Source organism: Harmonia axyridis, chromosome X (assembly GCF_914767665.1).
Source record: "Harmonia axyridis chromosome X, icHarAxyr1.1, whole genome shotgun sequence".
Classification (NCBI taxonomy): domain Eukaryota; kingdom Metazoa; phylum Arthropoda; class Insecta; order Coleoptera; family Coccinellidae; genus Harmonia; species Harmonia axyridis.
This window is the reverse complement of record NC_059508.1, coordinates 35,534,338-35,546,837: the sequence shown is the minus strand read 5'-3', so window position 1 is coordinate 35,546,837 and position 12,500 is coordinate 35,534,338.

Genomic DNA, 12,500 nt, shown 5'->3' with positions numbered 1-12,500 from the left:
AACTATCCTGGTTCAAAAGTTGTATCGGAACATTTCACGTCGTAATATCTCGCCAAGTCCAGACCTCGGCGATAGGTAGTATCTGACACCGTCCGCTCGGGACTGACATCGACTTGGACTCGGGCTGATGATGGGGAGGCGTTTAAGGACGTGAACATTTTTCCTTATAAAAATTAAAGTCGACAATGAATATTGATTCTGATTACTGATTTACGCTTTAAAAACACATTAGAAGGCAACCAAATCGAATTTGAGGAAATTCCACGATCAGAAAATTTTTTTCGAAAAAAAAAAAAAATCCGAAAAATATTTTTCGATTCCGATTACTGATTTACTCTTTTAGAACACATTAGGAGGCAACCAAATCAAATTTGAGAAAATTCCACAATCAGAAAATTTTTTTCGAAAAAAAAAAAAATTCGAGGACACCTCGGTCATGGCAAGTTATTTCCCACAATCCATTCCCCGATCCACGTACATCCCAGAAAAAATCATCTCTCTAACTATCCTGGTTCAAAAGTTGTATCGGAACATTTTCACGTCGAAAATATATCTCTAAGTCCAAACCGATGCACCACGTAAACTAGGGCAGACCGATGCACCACGTAATATCGGGCAGACCGATGCAGAACGTAAACTCGATCATACCGATGCTTCACGTAATCTCGATCTTACCGATGCACCACGTAAACAAGGGCAGACCGATGCAGAACGTAAAGTAGATCTTACCGATGCACCACGTAATCTCGATCTTACCGATGCACCACGTAATCTCCATCTTACCGATGCACCACGTGAACTGGATCTTACCGATGCAGAACGTGAATTGGATCTTACCGATGCAGAACGTGAATTGGATCTTACCGATGCACCACGTAAACTCGATCATACCGATGCACCACGTAATCTCGGGCAGACCGATGCACAACGTAAATGACGATCGGGACCGGGGCGATCGGTCGTATCTGACACCGCCGGCTCGGTTCTAACATCGTCAATGAGTCGGGGTTGTAAAAAAGGACGTGAACATTTTTCCTTATAAAAATCAAACCCGACCATGGATTTTGATTCTGATTGTTGATTATCGCTACTAGAACATATAAGGAGGCAACCAAATCAAATTTGAGAAAATTCCACGATCAGAAAATTTTTTTCGAAAAAAAAAAAAAATCGTAATCACCTCGGTCATGGCGAGTTATTTTCCGTATTTCATTCCACAATCAACGTACAACATAGAAGAAATCATCTCTCTAACTATCCTGGTTCAAAAGTTGTATCGGAACATTTCACGTCGTAATATCTCGCCAAGTCCAGACCTCGGCGATAGGTAGTATCTGACACCGTCCGCTCGGGACTGACATCGACTTGGACTCGGGCTGATGATGGGGAGGCGTTTAAGGACGTGAACATTTTTCCTTATAAAAATTAAAGTCGACAATGAATATTGATTCTGATTACTGATTTACGCTTTAAAAACACATTAGAAGGCAACCAAATCGAATTTGAGGAAATTCCACGATCAGAAAATTTTTTTCGAAAAAAAAAAAAATCCGAAAAATATTTTTCGATTCCGATTACTGATTTACTCTTTTAGAACACATTAGGAGGCAACCAAATCAAATTTGAGAAAATTCCACAATCAGAAAATTTTTTTCGAAAAAAAAAAAAATTCGAGGACACCTCGGTCATGGCAAGTTATTTCCCACAATCCATTCCCCGATCCACGTACATCCCAGAAAAAATCATCTCTCTAACTATCCTGGTTCAAAAGTTGTATCGGAACATTTTCACGTCGAAAATATATCTCTAAGTCCAAACCGATGCACCACGTAAACTAGGGCAGACCGATGCACCACGTAATATCGGGCAGACCGATGCAGAACGTAAACTCGATCATACCGATGCTTCACGTAATCTCGATCTTACCGATGCACCACGTAAACAAGGGCAGACCGATGCAGAACGTAAAGTAGATCTTACCGATGCACCACGTAATCTCGATCTTACCGATGCACCACGTAATCTCCATCTTACCGATGCACCACGTGAACTGGATCTTACCGATGCAGAACGTGAATTGGATCTTACCGATGCAGAACGTGAATTGGATCTTACCGATGCACCACGTAAACTCGATCATACCGATGCACCACGTAATCTCGGGCAGACCGATGCACAACGTAAATGACGATCGGGACCGGGGCGATCGGTCGTATCTGACACCGCCGGCTCGGTTCTAACATCGTCAATGAGTCGGGGTTGTAAAAAAGGACGTGAACATTTTTCCTTATAAAAATCAAACCCGACCATGGATTTTGATTCTGATTGTTGATTATCGCTACTAGAACATATAAGGAGGCAACCAAATCAAATTTGAGAAAATTCCACGATCAGAAAATTTTTTTCGAAAAAAAAAAAAAATCGTAATCACCTCGGTCATGGCGAGTTATTTTCCGTATTTCATTCCACAATCAACGTACAACATAGAAGAAATCATCTCTCTAACTATCCTGGTTCAAAAGTTGTATCGGAACATTTCACGTCGTAATATCTCGCCAAGTCCAGACCTCGGCGATAGGTAGTATCTGACACCGTCCGCTCGGGACTGACATCGACTTGGACTCGGGCTGATGATGGGGAGGCGTTTAAGGACGTGAACATTTTTCCTTATAAAAATTAAAGTCGACAATGAATATTGATTCTGATTACTGATTTACGCTTTAAAAACACATTAGAAGGCAACCAAATCGAATTTGAGGAAATTCCACGATCAGAAAATTTTTTTCGAAAAAAAAAAAAATCCGAAAAATATTTTTCGATTCCGATTACTGATTTACTCTTTTAGAACACATTAGGAGGCAACCAAATCAAATTTGAGAAAATTCCACAATCAGAAAATTTTTTTCGAAAAAAAAAAAAATTCGAGGACACCTCGGTCATGGCAAGTTATTTCCCACAATCCATTCCCCGATCCACGTACATCCCAGAAAAAATCATCTCTCTAACTATCCTGGTTCAAAAGTTGTATCGGAACATTTTCACGTCGAAAATATATCTCTAAGTCCAAACCGATGCACCACGTAAACTAGGGCAGACCGATGCACCACGTAATATCGGGCAGACCGATGCAGAACGTAAACTCGATCATACCGATGCTTCACGTAATCTCGATCTTACCGATGCACCACGTAAACAAGGGCAGACCGATGCAGAACGTAAAGTAGATCTTACCGATGCACCACGTAATCTCGATCTTACCGATGCACCACGTAATCTCCATCTTACCGATGCACCACGTGAACTGGATCTTACCGATGCAGAACGTGAATTGGATCTTACCGATGCAGAACGTGAATTGGATCTTACCGATGCACCACGTAAACTCGATCATACCGATGCACCACGTAATCTCGGGCAGACCGATGCACAACGTAAATGACGATCGGGACCGGGGCGATCGGTCGTATCTGACACCGCCGGCTCGGTTCTAACATCGTCAATGAGTCGGGGTTGTAAAAAAGGACGTGAACATTTTTCCTTATAAAAATCAAACCCGACCATGGATTTTGATTCTGATTGTTGATTATCGCTACTAGAACATATAAGGAGGCAACCAAATCAAATTTGAGAAAATTCCACGATCAGAAAATTTTTTTCGAAAAAAAAAAAAAATCGTAATCACCTCGGTCATGGCGAGTTATTTTCCGTATTTCATTCCACAATCAACGTACAACATAGAAGAAATCATCTCTCTAACTATCCTGGTTCAAAAGTTGTATCGGAACATTTCACGTCGTAATATCTCGCCAAGTCCAGACCTCGGCGATAGGTAGTATCTGACACCGTCCGCTCGGGACTGACATCGACTTGGACTCGGGCTGATGATGGGGAGGCGTTTAAGGACGTGAACATTTTTCCTTATAAAAATTAAAGTCGACAATGAATATTGATTCTGATTACTGATTTACGCTTTAAAAACACATTAGAAGGCAACCAAATCGAATTTGAGGAAATTCCACGATCAGAAAATTTTTTTCGAAAAAAAAAAAAATCCGAAAAATATTTTTCGATTCCGATTACTGATTTACTCTTTTAGAACACATTAGGAGGCAACCAAATCAAATTTGAGAAAATTCCACAATCAGAAAATTTTTTTCGAAAAAAAAAAAAAATTCGAGGACACCTCGGTCATGGCAAGTTATTTCCCACAATCCATTCCCCGATCCACGTACATCCCAGAAAAAATCATCTCTCTAACTATCCTGGTTCAAAAGTTGTATCGGAACATTTTCACGTCGAAAATATATCTCTAAGTCCAAACCGATGCACCACGTAAACTAGGGCAGACCGATGCACCACGTAATATCGGGCAGACCGATGCAGAACGTAAACTCGATCATACCGATGCTTCACGTAATCTCGATCTTACCGATGCACCACGTAAACAAGGGCAGACCGATGCAGAACGTAAAGTAGATCTTACCGATGCACCACGTAATCTCGATCTTACCGATGCACCACGTAATCTCCATCTTACCGATGCACCACGTGAACTGGATCTTACCGATGCACCACGTAATCTCAATCTTACCGATGCACCACGTGAACTGGATCTTACCGATGCAGAACGTGAATTGGATCTTACCGATGCACCACGTAAACTCGATCTTACCGATGCACCACGTAATCTCGATCTTACCGATGCACCACGTGAACTGGATCTTACCGATGCAGAACGTGAATTGGATCTTACCGATGCACCACGTAAACTCGATCTTACCGATGCACCACGTAATCTCAATCTTACCGATGCACCACGTGAACTGGATCTTACCGATGCAGAACGTGAATTGGATCTTACCGATGCACCACGTAAACTCGATCTTACCGATGCACCACGTAATCTCAATCTTACCGATGCACCACGTGAACTGGATCTTACCGATGCAGAACGTGAATTGGATCTTACCGATGCACCACGTAAACTCGATCTTACCGATGCACCACGTAATCTCGATCTTACCGATGCACCACGTGAACTGGATCTTACCGATGCAGAACGTGAATTGGATCTTACCGATGCACCACGTAAACTCGATCTTACCGATGCACCACGTAATCTCAATCTTACCGATGCATCACGTAATCTCGATCTTACCGATGCAGAACGTAAACTCGATCATACCGATGCACCACGTTATCTCGGCAGACCGATGCAGAACGTAAAAAAAAAGCTTACAGCACGCGGTGTTCCCAAGCGGTCACCCATCCAAGTACTAACCGCGCCCGACGCTGCTTGGCTTCAGTGTTCAATTTCAATTTCAATTTCAAATGGTCTTTATTTGTCTTTGTGATAGTTACAGATATGTGCCTATATAGGCCATGTTTATCAACAATAAGGGTTTATATACAGTTCCTACCAGATAATTCTGGTATTATCAGTTACATTTCATATACATATAATAAAAAATTTTTAAGTAATTTCAGGGTGTTTGGGAATTTTTGTTTGATATCGTATATTTATTTATTTTATTATAATAGGGGATTTTCAGGAAAAATTTAGGAATAAAAAACCTGATATAAGTAATTTGGGGAGGGATGGGGGGTGGGTTGGGGATATATATACAGTTATGTACAGTTTTATCATTTACAAATTTTTATATACAATTTTATATACATGTCTGGGAAGGGGTTCCCGTTATGCTAAACGGCGATTCTCAATTCAGCTAACGGCCGCCATTTGCTAGTCGTGGCCAGTCCCCATTTCTCGTAGCACCGTTCGTGTCGCTGTTGGGTCTAGTACCCGTAGGACCGATTGGTTGTTACGATAACAGGGCGATGGATACGCCATTCGCATTGGCTGCCGCTACCTTTCGTTGTGATTCGTCGTCAAGACATATTTTTCAAAATGTCGGTATGTGACATGGCCGGTCTTGGAAGATGGCGGTTTTCATAGGGGTTTTTGGGTGTTTGGGGTGGGTTTTTAGGGAGGTTTAAGGAATATGGGAAGGAATTGGTACGGGAGGGGGTGAGGGGATGCGTGGAGTCGCGTTTTCGTAATTTGTCTTGTCAGTGCGTTGGATTTACACTGGAATTCGTAGAAATCGCTAGATACTTTGTTTAGGTACTCGCGGATGGTTGGAATATCCGCGAGTTCATGTAGTTTGGATATCCTAGTGTAATACGGCTTGCTCAAGGCCAATCTTAGGATTTTGTTTTGAAGGTTTTGAATGGGCCTTATTGGAAAGGGCCTAAGGTGACAAAATGCCGGCGCAGCGTATGTGACTACTGGCCGGATGTATGTTTTGTAAATGAGCAATTTGTTTTTTTCATTCAGCATACTTTTACTGCACAATAGAGGATGCAGTATCTTTTTGATGGCGTATCCTTTATGGATTTGTGCTTTGATATGGCGGTGGAAATTTAGCCTTTCGTCCAATTCAATGCCCAGGTACTTAACGGAGCTTTTTGGAACAATTTCCGTATTATTGATTTTTAATTTGTCTAAGATTACTTTTTCATTCCGTCTTCTGCTAAACACGATCTGCTCTGCTTTGGTCTCATTCAGTTTTATTTTCCATCTGTCGAAGTAATTGATAAGTACTTCGAGATGGTTTTTCAGCTCGCGATTGGCGTCTTCAGCGCTGGATGAGTGGGCATATATGGCCGTGTCATCCGCGAAGAGGGCGATTTTTGTTTTGTTATGTTTCGGGATATCCTGGACGTAGATATTGAATAATCTAGGTCCAAGGACTGATCCCTGCACAATTCCTGCTTTTATATTTTTGGGCGCGGATGTTTCATTCCCTACGCGTACTATGAATTTTCTGTTATTGAGATATGAGTAAATGGTCTTTATGAGGAATTTCGGGAATTTAAGTTTTATTAATTTGTAGGTCAGCCCCTCTATCCAAACTTTGTCGAACGCCTTTTCGATGTCGAGGAGGAGCATGACCGTGTGGTTTTTATTATTGAAACTATTTATTACGTCGACTACGATTCGGCAGATTTGCTGTGTCGAGCTGTGTTTTTCCTTGAAGCCAAATTGATGGTCATCGCGAATTTTATTGTTTTTCATTACATGTTTTATTTTTCCTAACAGGATTTTCTCGGTCAGCTTGCTGAGGTTAGACAGTAGACTGATCGGACGGTAGTTGCCGGGAGAAGTTGTGACTTTCCCGGTTTTGGGGATAGGGGTTACTACTGCTGTTTTCCAACAGCTAGGCCAGTGTTGAAATTTGAATACAGCGTTTATGATGTAGTTCAGTTGAACTATGGCCTTTCTGGATAGGTTCCGGATCAGTCTATTGTCCACTTCGTCCTTTCCTGGCGCTTTGTTTAGTGGAAGCTTTTTAATTTCGTCCCGTATTTCCGATGGATTTGTTAATAGATGATTTTCGGGCTTTACGAAGCGGTTCGAATTTATAAAGTCTTCCACTCTTTTCCGTATGTCTGCTTGTTCTGGACTATCGGTCTGGGATATGTGGTGAGCGGTTTCGAAGTTTTCCGCAAGTACGTCCGCTTTTTCTTTATCGGTGATGTAATTCGCGGAATTTTGGACCAAGATGGGAACTTGGGAGAATTTTTGAATACTGGATTTGACTGTTTTCCAGAGATCTTTGTTATTAGAATTTAGCCTGGAGATTTTCTGTTCCCATCTTTCGTTCTGGAAAATTTTTATGTGGTTTCGGATTTCGCGGGTGTATGAGTTTAAGAGTGTTTTATCGACTTGTCTTTGGTGGGATTGCCACCTTTTTCTGATTTTATTCCTGAACTTGATCAAGTCGATAATATGGGCTGGTAGTTTTTCTGCTACTTCAGCTCTCGGTTTTTTGGAAATTGTTTTATCGCGGGCGTACTTGAGGGCCTTCGTAAACTTTTCAATTTCCCGTTCGATGTCGGAAGCAGTTTCGATTTTATTGTTGATAGTTATTTTACTATCTAATATTGTACGAAATTTTGCCCAATCAGCGTTCGAATAGTCGTACACTAATTTTGTTGGGTTTCTTTCGCTGCTATAATTGACCGAGAAGATCACTGGATTATGATCGGACCCTAACTGACAACTCGCGTCCGGGATACTATTCAAGTTAATATTCTTAGTGAGTATTAAATCGATAGTACTCGGAGCTTTTCCATTGTCTGGAAAATGAGTGTGTCCGTTAGGGATGTTCAAAATTACGTCATCATTAGCTTCAAGGAAACTGAATAGACGATTTCCATTGGTGTTTCTGCAGTTGCAGTTCCATTCTTCGTGTTTAGCATTTAGATCGCCTAGAACTATTACTTTATTTTTCCTAGAAAATAGGAATCTTAGGCAGTTGGTACTGAATTTGCGACTGGGGCTATTATACACCGCCGTTATGATTAAGTTGCCATCAATCTGGACGCTAGCGTTCTCTATTGTGCAGTTGATGGTAGGCAAAATGGTGGATGCGATAATGTTCTTAACTAGTATAGCGATTCCACCGAATCCAGAGTTGTCTTGTCTGTCTTGCCTATATGTCTGGTATCCTTTAATGAAAAATTTGTGGTTGTTTTTCAGTTTTGTCTCGTTGATAGTCAGTATGTCTATTTGGTTGTAATTTAGAAAATTGGAGATCTCCAGGAATTTTTGGGAGACTCCATTCGCGTTCCAAGTCGCGATTTTTAATGACTTAGTCATTTAAATTGAGGAAGAATTCCAGTATGACGTACTTTCTTTCGGCGGGGCTTGCATTTTGCAGCTGCTGGTTGAGTCTTTTGACGTCTGTCAGTAGTTGTCGTATGTCCACGTATTGATTAAGTCTGTTGAACTCGCTTTTCAGCTCGTAAAACGCGTTTTGGAAGTTATTTGTGTTATTTGTGTCATGAGTTTTGTTTGTTGGGGGGGAAGTTGGGGTTTTGGGGGTGGTTTGGGGGTTGGCCATGCCACTTACCGGTTTTTGTTTGGCCTCTTGGGCCTTTCTCCTTTCTTCCCAGACATTCACGGCCGGGATTGGAGCTTCGCGGTAAACTTTGGGGGCGGCAGGGGCGGCGGTTTTGGCGTTCCTCGCCCTGCGGTTGCAGATGTTCACGTAAATCGCGCACTCGGTACTGTTTGCGGGGTGACTCCCGAAACAGTTCGCGCACTTTGCCGGCGTATTCATTGATTTTGGGCACTCGCGAGTCGCGTGATTTTCCGCGCACTTGAGGCAGTTTGGGGTCCTATGGCAGTTGGCCGTGGCATGTCCCCACATCTGGCAGTTGTGACATTGGATTACTTCCCTTTTTGTGTAGTACTTGTTCCACCGAACGGCTGTATAATTAATAACGCGGACTTCCTTCTGTATTTTCCGGAGCGTTATCGTATTTCCGGTGACGACCATGTACGCCGGTGATTTCGTTGCTTTTAGTTTGTGGATTTCCACAACCGGAATTCCTAGTTCCTGGAGTTCAGTTTTAATCTCTTCCAGGTCTGGATCAGAATCCAGTCCCCTCAGCGTAAAAGCATGAGTTTTTTCTTCCCTCGGGGTGTAAGTGTGGTATTTTACGTCGTTTTCATCAAAATATTTTTCTAACTTCTTTCTGTCTTCTACCGTCTCGGTGTAGACGGTGGAGTTCATGGCACTGTATTTAATATAAAATTTGCCATTTATAACTTTCGTTATGTCGGCCACCGTTTTATTGTGTTTTTTGAAAACGCCGTTGACCACTATTGGCGGGGGTTTCCGTTGATTTTTTCTAATTTCAACGGATGCTGCATTGACTTCTACCTCATTTGGATTGAGGTAGTTAAATTTATTTTTGATTTCTACAGGGATTGTCTTTTTGTCCTTCCTTTTCCTGATAGATGTTGTTGGATGCGTGAAGTTTGGGTTTTCCACATCTCCAACTCGACTTCTCTTTTTGGCGACTCTCGGGGGGTCAGTTTCATTATCAGATGAATCTGAAGGGAGTTTCATTTCCTGGTCGTCCATCATTTTAATAAAGTTCTGATAAAATTTTTGAAATTCCTTTCAAAAAGGAATTCAAAAGCGGTCGGTTTCACGCGAAACTCGGCCGTTTCAGGGCCTTTCGGACCCGAGCAGGTAAAATTTCGTCACTCACTCAGTCTATTCTTGGCTCTGGAATGCGGCTTGGCGCCGTCTGGTCTAACACAACGGTCACTTTCACAGGTCAGTTTTAACGTTCACAAATTCCACAACTATCTCTACGGAGCGATTTTGGGTATAACCTCTCAGCACAGTGTTCTGACGAGAACTGGCAATTTCAGCGTGGTATGGCCGTAAACAACAAATATAGCGATATTTTCTATGATATCTCACTTTTTGGGAGCGGAAAGGACGTGAACGTTTTTCCTTATAAAAAATGAAATAACTTTTGGATATTAATTCTGATTGTTGATTTAAGTTTTAAGAACACATTAGGACATATCTCAATGAAATTTGAGGGATTTCCGAAATCGAAAAATATTTTTCGAAAAAAAAAAAAAATCCCAGAAGACCTCGGTCATCTCAAGTTTATTTCCATATTCTATTACACAATCAACGTACATCACAAAAGGAACCATCTCTCTAACTATCACAGTTAAATTTTTGTATCGGAACATTTCACGTCGGAATATCTCGCTAAGTCCAGACCGGGGAGATCGGTCGCATTTGACACCGTCCGCTCCGGTCTAACATCGTCTTGGAGTCGGGGTAACGATGGAGAGGCGTTTAAGGACGTGAACATTTTTCCTTATAAAAATTAAAGTCGACAATGAATATTGATTCTGATTACTGATTTACTCTTTTAGTACACATTAGAAGGCAACGCAATCAGATTTGAGGAAATTTCAAGATCAGAAAATTTTTTTCGAAAAAAAAAAAAATTCAAGAACACCTGGGTCATGGCAAGTTATTTCCCACAATCCATTCCACAATCAACGTACAACATAGAAGAAATCATCTCTCTAACTATCCTGGTTCAAAAGTTGTATCGGAACATTTCACGTCGAAATACCTCGCCAAGTCCAGACCGGGGCGATAGGTAGTATCTGACACCGTCCGCTCGGGACTGACATCGACTTGGACTCGGGCTAATGATGGGGAGGCGTTTAAGGACGTGAACATTTTTCCTTATAAAAATTAAAGTCGACAATGAATATTGATTCTGATTACTGATTTACGCTTTAAAAACACATTAGAAGGCAACCAAATCAAATTTGAGGAAATTCCAAAATCAGAAAATTTTTTTTCAAAAAAAAAAAAATCCGAAAAATATTTTTCGATTCTGATTACTGATTTACTCTTTTAGAACACATTAGAAGGCAACGAAATCAAATTTGAGTGAAATCCAAAATCAGAAAATATTTTTCGAAAAAAAAAAAAAATTCGAGAACACCTCGGTCATGGCAAGTTATTTTCCACAATCCATTCCCCAATCAACGTACATCCCAGAAAAAATCATCTCTCTAACTATCCTGGTTCAAAAGTTGTATCGGAACATTTTCACGTCGAAAATATATCTCAGAGTCCAGACCGATGCAGAACGTAAACTCGATCATACCGATGCTTCACGTAATCTCGATCTTACCGATGCACAACGTAAACTAGATCACACCGATGCAGAACGTAAACTCGATCATACCGATGCACCACGTAAACTCAGGCAGACCGATGCAGAACGTGAACTCGATCTTACCGATGCACCACGTAATCTCGATCTTACCGATGCACCACGTAAACTCGGGCAGACCGATGCAGAACGTGAACTCGATCTTACCGATGCACCACGTAAACTAGGGCTGACCGATGCATCACGTAAACGACGATCGAGAGGCGCGAAAGGACGTGAACGTTTTTCATTATAAAAATTGAAATAAATGATAAATAATGATTCTGATTGTTGGTTATCATTTTTAATAAGCATTAGGAGGCAACCAAATGAAATTTGAGGAAATTCCGATAATAGAAAATTTTTTCGAAAAAAAAAAAAAATTCATGAAATCCTCGGTCATCGCAAAATATTTACCATATTCTGTTCGATAATCAACGTATATTTAAGAAGGAATCATATCTGTATCTATCTTGGTTCAAATTTTGTATCGGAACATTTTGACCAAAGTCCGAGCTTCGGCCGAAACAGACACCGCTGACCTGGCCTATCGATCGACCGAGAGTCGGGGATAGAGCGTAAGTGTTGTCTGGAGGGGAACCCTGTGCTCTCCTGACATATATAGGGAAGGTGGTCGCGTTGGGCGATGCAGAACGTTTGGATCGGGAATTATATTTTTGGTTCAGCTATTGGAATATGGTTTATTGTTGGTATATATTGGCGAAATAACGTTCTTACTGACTGGGGATATTCATAAAAATGAGTCCGGAGATTTTCAGATCGAAGTCCGAGTGATCCGACTTGGAAGGCGTGTTGGGTGGGTCGAGATGGCTTAGATAGATCAGACGAGGCGGGCTAAGTGTTGACGTCATGCATCGGTCCATTTTCAGATTGAGTCCGAGTAATCCGACTTTGAAAGAGTGTTGGGTGCGTCGAGACTG